Here is a 9,688-nt window from a genome sequence, read left to right on the forward strand (position 1 = left end):
GGACAGTTTATAGTAAACTACCACATGAATAAGATTGAATGCACTAAGACTGAACTGTTAAACATGTTGGTAACTGCTGAGGGGGCCTTGAAAGGTTCAAGGGGCAATGTCCTTGCTGCTGAGCTGACTTCTGGTTCCAAGAGAAAGTCTACTTGGAAGAAAAAGAAGCCTGCAAAGAAGCAGAAGAAAGACAAGAAGCCAAAGAAGAAAGTTCAAAAGAAAAAGGCTAATGACAAAGGAAAATGTTTCCACTGCAATGTCGACGGCCACTGGAAGAGGAACTGTCCTTCATACCTCGAGATCCTGAAGAACAAGAAGACTGACACACCTTCAGAAGGTATAGACTTGCTAGTAATTGAAACTAATCTAACGGTTTCTTCTACTTCTAGTTGGGTTATAGATTCTGGTTCTAGTGCTCACTTGTGCACTACTATGCAGGGTCTAAAGGAAAGTAGAAGGCTGACGGAAGGTGCGGTAACTCTTCGGGTTGGCAATGGGGCAAAAGTTGCTACTGTGGCTATGGGCACCTACCATCTGCGACTACCGTCTGGTTTTAGTATATTACTTAGAGACTGCTATTATATACCTACTGCTAGCAGAAATTTGATTTCTGTTTCATGTCTAGCACAGGAAGGTCATATTTTGACATTTGACAAAGACTGCTGTTCTATTTATTTCAGAAATAAAATAGTCACACGTGGTTTTATGATTGACAGTCTCTATCATTTGTATATGGATGTATCTGTAAATGTGTCTGAGCAAGAAGTGAGTGCCAAAGGATCCAAGAGATCCAGGGATGAGATAAACCAAAAATATTTATGGCACCTCAGACTTGGCCATATTGGAGAAGACAGAATAAACAAAATGGATAAAGATGGGCTTCTCGGCTCATTGACTTCCGAGTCATATCCAGTTTGCGAGTCCTGTCTTCAAGAAAAAATGGCTAGATTGCCCTTTGTAGGACATGGGGAGAGGACCACTGAAATACTTATCCTAGTACACACAGATGTGTGTGGCCCATTCGATGTGCAAGCCAGGGGACGTTATTCGTACTTCATTACCTTTACCGATGATTATTCACCGTATGGGTATGTGCATCTTATGAGACACAAATCTGAATCTTTTGAAAAGTTCAAAGAGTTCAGAAATGAAGTAGAAAAACAAACTGAAAAACCCCTTAAGGCTCTTCGATCAGATCGAGGAGGAGAATACCTTAGTAGGAAATTCCGGAACTATCTCAAAGAGAATGGCATAGTCTCACAATGGACTCCTCCGGGTACACCTCAACTCAACGAAGTGTCAAAGAGGAGAAATCGGACTTTATTGGATATGGTCCGGTCCATGATGAGCTTCACTGATTTACCTATGTTTCTTTGGGAGATGCCTTACTTACCGCAATTTATCTACTGAATAGAGTTCCCTCTAAATCCGTTCCTACCACACCGTATGAGATATGGCATGGTAAGAAACCAAGTCTTGATCATCTCAAGATTTTGGGATGTCCGGCCCACGTCAAGCGACTATAGGCAGACAAGTTAGAGGCTAGAACCATAAATGCTCATTTTATCGGATATCCTAAAGAATCCTTAGGGTATAATTTTTACATCTCAAAGGATCATAATGTATTTGTGAGCCGACATGCCATCTTCTTGGAAAAATAGTTTATCCTTAATAGAAGCAGTGGGAGAAAAATTGAGCTTGAAGAGAAAGTCCCTGAAAAGCAACGAGTTATGGATCCTATAGAACCCATTCATATAGAGCCAGTACACGTTGTTCCTTCGCCTCGCAGATCTAGTAGAGTCTCCCATCCTCCTGATAGGTACTTAAGTATGCTTGAAGAGGATACTAAGGAAATGTGCCTCATTGGAGATAGGGAACACATAGAGGATCCCAAAACCTACAACGAGGCGATATCAGATATCGATTCCGAGAAATGGTTGGAAGCTATGAAGTTAGAGTTAGACTCCATGCATTCCAACCAAGTCTGGACTTTAGTGGATCCACCAGAAGGTACTGTACCTATTGGATGCAAATGGATCTACAAAAGAAAGATAGTTTCGGATGGAAAGGTAGAGACCTATAAGGCAAGGCTGGTGGCAAAAGGGTATAGTCAGCGCGAAGGTATTGACTATCAGGAAACCTTTTCACCTGTAGCCATGCTGAAATTCATCCGAACATTGCTTGCCATTGCAGCATTTCATGATTATGAAATTTGGCAGATGGATGTGAAAACAGCTTTCCTGAATGGATATCTTGATGAAGATATCTACATGAAGCAGCCCTTGGGTTTCACTTTCAGTGATGGAGATCACAAGGTTAGCAAGTTGCAAAGGTCCATTTATGGACTAAAGCAAGCATCTCGGAGTTGGAATACTCGTTTCAATGATGCAATCAAAACATTTGATTTCATCAAGAACGAAGAGGAACCGTGTGTCTATAAAAAGGTTAGTGGGAGTGCTGTCGTGTTTCTCGTACTGTACGTGGACGACATCCTCCTGATAGGGAATGATATTCCCATGCTAACCCCGGTCAAGGTCTGGTTGTCAAAAGAGTTTTCCATGAAAGATCTTGAGGAAGTATCCTATATTTTGGGGATAAAGGTCTATAGAGATAGATCTAAAAGGATGCTTGGCCTATCACAGAAGATGTACATAGAGGAAGTGCTGAAAAGGTTCTGCATGGAAAACTTTAAAAGGGGTCTCTTATCCCTAAGGCATGGAATTCATCTCTCCAAGAAGATGTGCCCCAACACATCTGAAAAGATTCAACGCATGAGCAAGATCCCTTATGCATCGGCAATAGGGAGCCTAATGTATGCCATGCTATGTACACGACCTGATATAGCCTTAGCTGTGAGTGTCACAAGCAGATATCAGTCGAATCCAGGTGAAGAACACTGGACAGCTGTGAAGAATATTCTAAAGTACTTGAGAAGAACTAAAGATTTATTCTTGATCTTTGGAGGATCATCAGAGTTAAAGGTAGAAAGGTACACAGATTCAGACTTCATGACTGATATCGATGATAGGAAGTCAACATCTGGATATGTATTCTTGTATAATGGTGGTACGGTGAATTGGAAAAGTTCTAAACAACCGATCATTGCAGATTCTACTATAGAAGCGGAATACGTCGCCGTCTCTGAAGCTGCTAAAGAAGGCTTCTGGTTCAAGAAATTCATTGCAGAGTTGGACGTGATGATATCAGATGACATAACACTCTACTGCGATAATAATGGCGCCATAGCTCTTGCTAAGGAGCGAAGGTCTCATCAGAAGTCCAAGCACATAGAGCGGCGCTTCCACTTCATACGCGACTATGTTGAGGAGAAGTATGTCGAGGTGCAGAGAGTAGACTCCGCGGATAACGTGGTGGATCCGTTCACTAAGCAGCTGAGTCGGCAGAAGACTGAAGCCCACCTTGAGAAGATGGGGCTTAGATATATGACTAATTGGCTTCAGTGCAAGTGGGAGATTGTTAGATATATGCCCTAGAAGCCAATAAGGCTGACACATTATTAATTCTGGGACATAGTTTTATACTTGACTATTTATTATTGAATAAATAAAAGGCATCTTTTTCATTCATATTGTTTATGTGTCTATGAATCGTCCAAGGAATTAATAAGATGATGATGCATATTCTCAAGAGTTGAGAATTTGAGCTATGTATCATTGGTAATTAATTTCTAAATGCTCCTGATCGATGGATCATTACGAGGACGGTGATCGATCCAATGAGATCAGTGCACACATCACTTTCATTACGGATGGACGAGACTCGAGTCTATAGTGTAGGGACACTGAAGTGTAGTGCAGGTGCTTATTAGAGAATAAGGGTACTGAGCGTGACCAAGACAAGAAGTCACTTGGATGACTATCCACTCGTCAGTGACTTGCTTGATGTTGTAGTAGTGTGACTGGTCCTTTGACCTGCGATACTTCGGCTACTCACAGTGAGTTTATTATAGTTTGACTGCACACATACATGGTCTCTAGCCATATGGGTCCATGCAGTGTAGATTGGCTGCAGTAGGTTCACTGTAGGAGTAGGGTATGCACCTATAAGGAATCTATCGACCTTGATAGATAAGGAGAGATCCTATGTGATTTATATGTCACGGCTCCTCGAATCGGGGCTGGACCGGATGCGGATCAAGGTATAAACTAGATCAGGTCGCTGGACGGGTTCGAGGTTTGACGGTGCTCTCTAGAAATTTGGGCAACTGGGAGACCAAATCTAGGCCCTAGGATCACCTAGGGAAACGTGTGCAAGATGTAGGTGGACTACCCAAGAGCATGAGGCTGTGGGCACGTGCTCCAAGGCGTGTATTGTTGAGAATACATGTTGGTTCATCATTAGAAGGAAAGCTGCTGCAACGAGACTGATTCAGCGTTGTGGGCTTATCTCGAAGCATGGACTGAATCCGAGAAATTGGGATGCATGGAAATGTGTGCCACTGATGGAGGAACGTGGCATAAGTCTCCAGAAGGCAAGGGACACGTTTTAACACATTTTTATAACTGAAAACGTGTATGGTTAGAAGACGTGGCTGTAACGCTGTTACCACGCGCTTTCACTTTGAGGGGCATTTTGGGAACTCTATAGAAGTCCGTTTAAAGTGGAAAAGGTTCCATCTAGAAGTGTTTTTCGTCCCAAATCCAACGAATCTAGTTTCATGGTAATCCGAGTTCGTTTGAGGCATGAACTTGGCTGTTTTATCTGATTGCGCAGAATCCTGCAGGAATCGGGGTTTTCCTATCTTATCTAGAATTCATCCTTATCTTGTGCATGGGAAGTTGAGTTCGTGAGGGACTTGTAACTGGAGGTTGCTCCTCTATAAGAGGACCCTCAAAGGGGAGGGATTGGGATCCGGTAGAGCTGGAGAGGCCAAGAGAGCTTATTGTAATCAGTTGAGTGGTTATTCAATAAAGTTCTCTTCCCCTACATTTCTTCTTCTCCTTCGTGGTATTTTCTGGTGTTGTGTTTCGCAGCATTATTGTTGTTAGGCGTGACCTAAGTCATAGAGACTAGGTACCCATGCCAGGAAGGATGATCGGTTATCTTCGATAGACCGAGCCGCACGTTGTTGGGATTCGCTTTGTAATCTCTTCGTTCGTGTCACTTGGTATCAGAGCCATACCAGAAATAAAGGAGACGACCTCTACGGTAACTTCCATGGTGGGAATGGCGGACGCATCATCCTCGACCATGGATCCCAATCCAGCCTTAGGAGGAGGCACGACGATGGGTGGAGCGCATCCAGTTGATGATTCTCTGTATGGGTTACGTATTACATCTCCGGTTATCTCTGTCGGCAATCGATTACGGAGGTGCGAGGCCCAAATAGCTGAGGTTGAAGGATGGATGGAGGATCTTGAGGGTAGGGACGCAATCCTCCGAGGTGAAATCGCCGCTCAGCTGAACCAGATTTCCTTCGATATGGAGCGGCGCTATAAGGAAGTGCTGCGGCGTAACGAGGAGTTGGAGATCATGGTGAGGGCTCTCCAAAATCAGGTGGTTGACCTTTTAAAGGAGAGGACCACCACAGGCGTATCCTCTTCTCCATTGACAATGGAGGTCGCAAGAGAGGCTACGCGCCCCCTACACAAGCTTGATGTTCCCAAACCACAAGAGTTCTGCGGACGACGGTCCGCGAAGGAGGTGGATAACTTTCTTTTCGCCGTGGAGCAATACTTGCAGGTTACCGGCGTGAGGGAGGAAGCCATGAAGGTGAGCACGGCGGCCATGTTCTTGAGGGACGTGGCGATGCTTTGGTGGCGACGTCGGGCCGACGATGTGAAGCGAGGGGCTGTTCCAATCACCACTTGGGTACAGTTCCAAACTGAACTTCGAAAGCAATTCTTCCCTGCGTTCGCTAAGGATGATGCTCGAGCATGACTATGGCGACTCACACAAAAGGGCGATGTGCGTGAGTATGTGCGAGAGTTCAGCGAATTGTTGTTGGAGGTACCAGATGATAGAGATCAAGGGGCTGGCCGAATGGTTCAAGCTAATTCCAAAGATCCATTACAAGGAATTGGAGGTCCAATGACTAGAGCAAGGGCAAAACAAATGAAAGAAGCTTTATATGGACTAGTCATGGAAATTCTAGAGAAGGAGGCTGCTCTAGAAGACTCTAAGGCTTCACCAAGATTGATCACTTATCTTTACATAGTAAATGCTGAAGAACAAAGCTTGGAGCCATTAAACAAGGCTGATCCACGTGGAGATGCTATTTAAGCCCATTTTTCGTGGGTACTTTTGGGCTTGAGTCTTGTTGTGTTCCTAATTACTTGTACATGAAGTTTTGACTTGTCAACTCGTTTTTCCTAAGTTATTCATGTACTTCGTAGTTAGGAACCTTGAAAGTTGTGTCATTTATTATTTTGAAGTTGTAACTTGGAAGTTGTGACTTGGAAAACGTTTTTTACTTATTGCCTTGGAAAGGGGATGGTGTCCTTTCCAATAGCTTAGTTTGAAGCCTATATAAAGGCTGCCATATGTAACCAAGGGATTATTATGAATGAATTAAAGTGTTGGCAAGCTTTGCTATGCTCTTTTGTGTTCTTGGATTAGAATACAAAATTCTGACTTATCAAAGGGAGTGATCAACCTTTGTGGCGTCTTCAAGGATTAGGGTTTTAAGGACTTAGTTTCCTTAGAGTTCTAATCTGATCTCCTACAACTTGTTTTTCTAGCGATCTCGGGGCAAGTATAGCAAATTGATTCAAGGGTTCCTAGGGCAGGTCTCCTGGTGGGTTCTTGTCATTTGGTATCAGAGCTTTGGTTCTTGAAATCAGGTTACTTATCCTTTATCATCTTTGTTCCTTTTGTCACGGCTCCTCGAATCGGGGCTGGACCGGACGCGGATCAAGGTATAAACCAGATCAGGTCGCTGGACAGGTTCGAGGTCTAACGGTGCTCTCTAGAGATTTGGGCAACTTGGAGACCAAATCTGGACCCTAGGATCACCTAGGGAAACGTGTGCAAGATGTAGGTGGAATACCCAAGAGCATGGGGCCGTGGGCACGTGCTCCAAGGCGTGTATTGTTGAGAATACATGCTGGTTCATCATTAGGAGGAAAGCTGCTGCAACGAGACTGATTCAGCGTTGTGGGCTTATCTCGAAGCATGGACTGAATCCGGGAAATTGGGATGCATGAAAATGTGTGCCACTGATGGAGGAACGTGGCATAAGTCTCCAGAAGGCAAGGGACACGTTTTAACACGTTTTTATAACTGAAAACGTGTATGGTTAGAAGACGTGGCTGAAACGCTGTTTCCACGCGCTTTCACTTTGAGGGGCATTTTGGGAACACTACAGAAGTCCGTTCAAAGTGGAAAAGGTGCCATCTGGAAGGATTCTTCGTCCTGAATCCAACGAATCTAGTTTCATGGTAATCGGAGTTCGTTTGACGCACGAACTTGGCTGTTTTATCTGATTGCGCAGAATCCTGCGGGAATCGGGGTTTTCCTATCTTATCTAGAATTCATCCTTATCTTGTGCATGGGAAGTTGAGTTCGGGAGGGACTTGTAACTGGAGGTTGTTCCTCTATAAGAGGACCCTCAAAGGGGAGGGATTAGTATCCGGTAGAGCTGGAGAGGCCAAGAGAGCTTATTGTAATCAGTTGAGTGGTTATTCAATAAAGTTCTCTTCCCCTACATTTCTTCTTCTCCTTCGTGGTATTTTCTGGTGTTGTGTTTCGCTGCATTATTGTTGTTAGGCGTGACCTAAGTCATAGAGACTAGGTACCCACGCCAGGAAGGCTGATCGGTTATCTTCGATAGACCGAGCCGCACGTTGTTGGGATTCGCTTTGTAATCCCTTCGTTCGTGTCACTTGGTATCAGAGCCATACCAGAAATGAAGGAGACGACCTCTACGGTAACTTCCATGGTGGGAATGGCGGACGCATCATCCTCGACCATGGATCCCAATCCAGCCTCAGGAGGAGGCACGGCGATGGGTGGAGCGCATCCAGTTGATGAATCTCTGTATGGGTTACGTATTGCATCTCCGGTTATCTCCGCCGACAATCGATTACGGAGGTGCGAGGCCCAAATAGCTGAGGTTGAAGGACGGATGGAGGACCTTGAGGGTAGGGACGCAACCCTCCGAGGTGAGATCGCCGCTCAGCTGAACCAGATTTCCTTCGATATGGAGCGGCGCTATAAGGAAGTGCTGCGGCGTAACGAGGAGTTGGAGATCATGGTGAAGGCTCTCCAAAATCAGGTGGTTGGCCTTTTAAAGGAGAGTACCACCACAGGCGTATCCTCTTCTCCATTGACAATGGAGGTCGCAAGAGAGGCTACGCGCCCCCTGCACAAGCTTGATGTTCCCAAGCCACAAGAGTTCTGCGGACGACGGTCCGCGAAGGAGGTGGATAACTTTCTTTTCGCCGTGGAGCAATACTTGCAGGTTACCGGCGTGAGGGAGGAAGCCATGAAGGTGAGCACGGCGGCCATGTTTTTGAGGGATGTGGCGATGCTTTGGTGGCGACGTCGGGCCGACGATGTGAAGCGAGGGGCTGTTCCAATCACCACTTGGGTACAGTTCCAAACTGAACTTCGAAAGCAATTCTTCCCCGCGTTCGCTAAGGATGATGCTCGAGCACGACTACGGCGGCTCACGCAAAAGGGCGATGTGCGTGAGTATGTGCGAGAGTTCAGCGAATTGTTGTTGGAGGTACCAGACCTCAGCAACGAGGACTCTCTCTTCACTTTTCTTGACGGGCTCAAACCATGGGCAAAGATGGAGTTGCAGCGAAGAGGAGTCCAGAGTTTGAACGAGGCGATAGCTCAAGCGGAGGCTCTCATCGAGTTCAAGACTCAACCCACAGCTCCCAAAGCCCAAGCATCGAAACAGGGCAAAGGTGGGGGAGCGAAATCAGGTCACAAAGGATGTACAAAGGGCTCGAATCCGAGCTCCTCGAGTGGAGGGGCTTCCCAAGCGAAGGGCAAAGGGGTGGCGCAAGGTACCAGCACCATCTCATGCTATATTTGCAATGGACCGCACAAGGTGAAGGACTGTCCATTGAGGGGCAAGATAGCATCTATGGCGGTGGAGGAGAAGCAAGAGACCGACCAAAGGATGGGCTCACTCAGTCTCAATGCCCTGAAGGCCAAGGGGCCACGAGGTCTGCTCTATGCACCTATCTGCATTGGTGGTCACATCTTCCAGGCACTCATTGATACGGGTGCCACTGACTTCTTCGTGGACCTAGCTACGGCAAAGAGGTTAAATCTGAAGATTGAACATGATGAACACACGTTCAAGGCGGTCAACTCCACAGAAGTGGCTACCAGTGGAACGTCGAAGGATGTTGAGATCCAATTCGGCGCATGGACCGGACGGGTGACAGCGGTGGTCGCCCCGATCGACGACTACGAGGTGGTCATCGGCATGTCTTTGCTTACCCAGCTACAAGCCATGATAAAGCCGGATTCAGATGTGGTGGTGGTCCTAAATCCGAGTGGAGCTTGCGTAGTTCCAGGAAAGCGAGTTAAAGGGACTCCGCAGCGAGTCCTATCGGCGATGCAACTTGCTAAGGGGCTGAGAAGGGGACTTCCAACATATATTGCGTCCCTTCAGGAGGAAGAACTACTGGAAGGAGAGGAGATTCCAGCGCCCATCGAGGGTGTTCTCACTGAATTCGGGGATGTGATGCCCCCCGAGTTACCCAAG

Source organism: Phoenix dactylifera, unplaced genomic scaffold (genome assembly GCF_009389715.1).
Source record: "Phoenix dactylifera cultivar Barhee BC4 unplaced genomic scaffold, palm_55x_up_171113_PBpolish2nd_filt_p 000226F, whole genome shotgun sequence".
Classification (NCBI taxonomy): domain Eukaryota; kingdom Viridiplantae; phylum Streptophyta; class Magnoliopsida; order Arecales; family Arecaceae; genus Phoenix; species Phoenix dactylifera.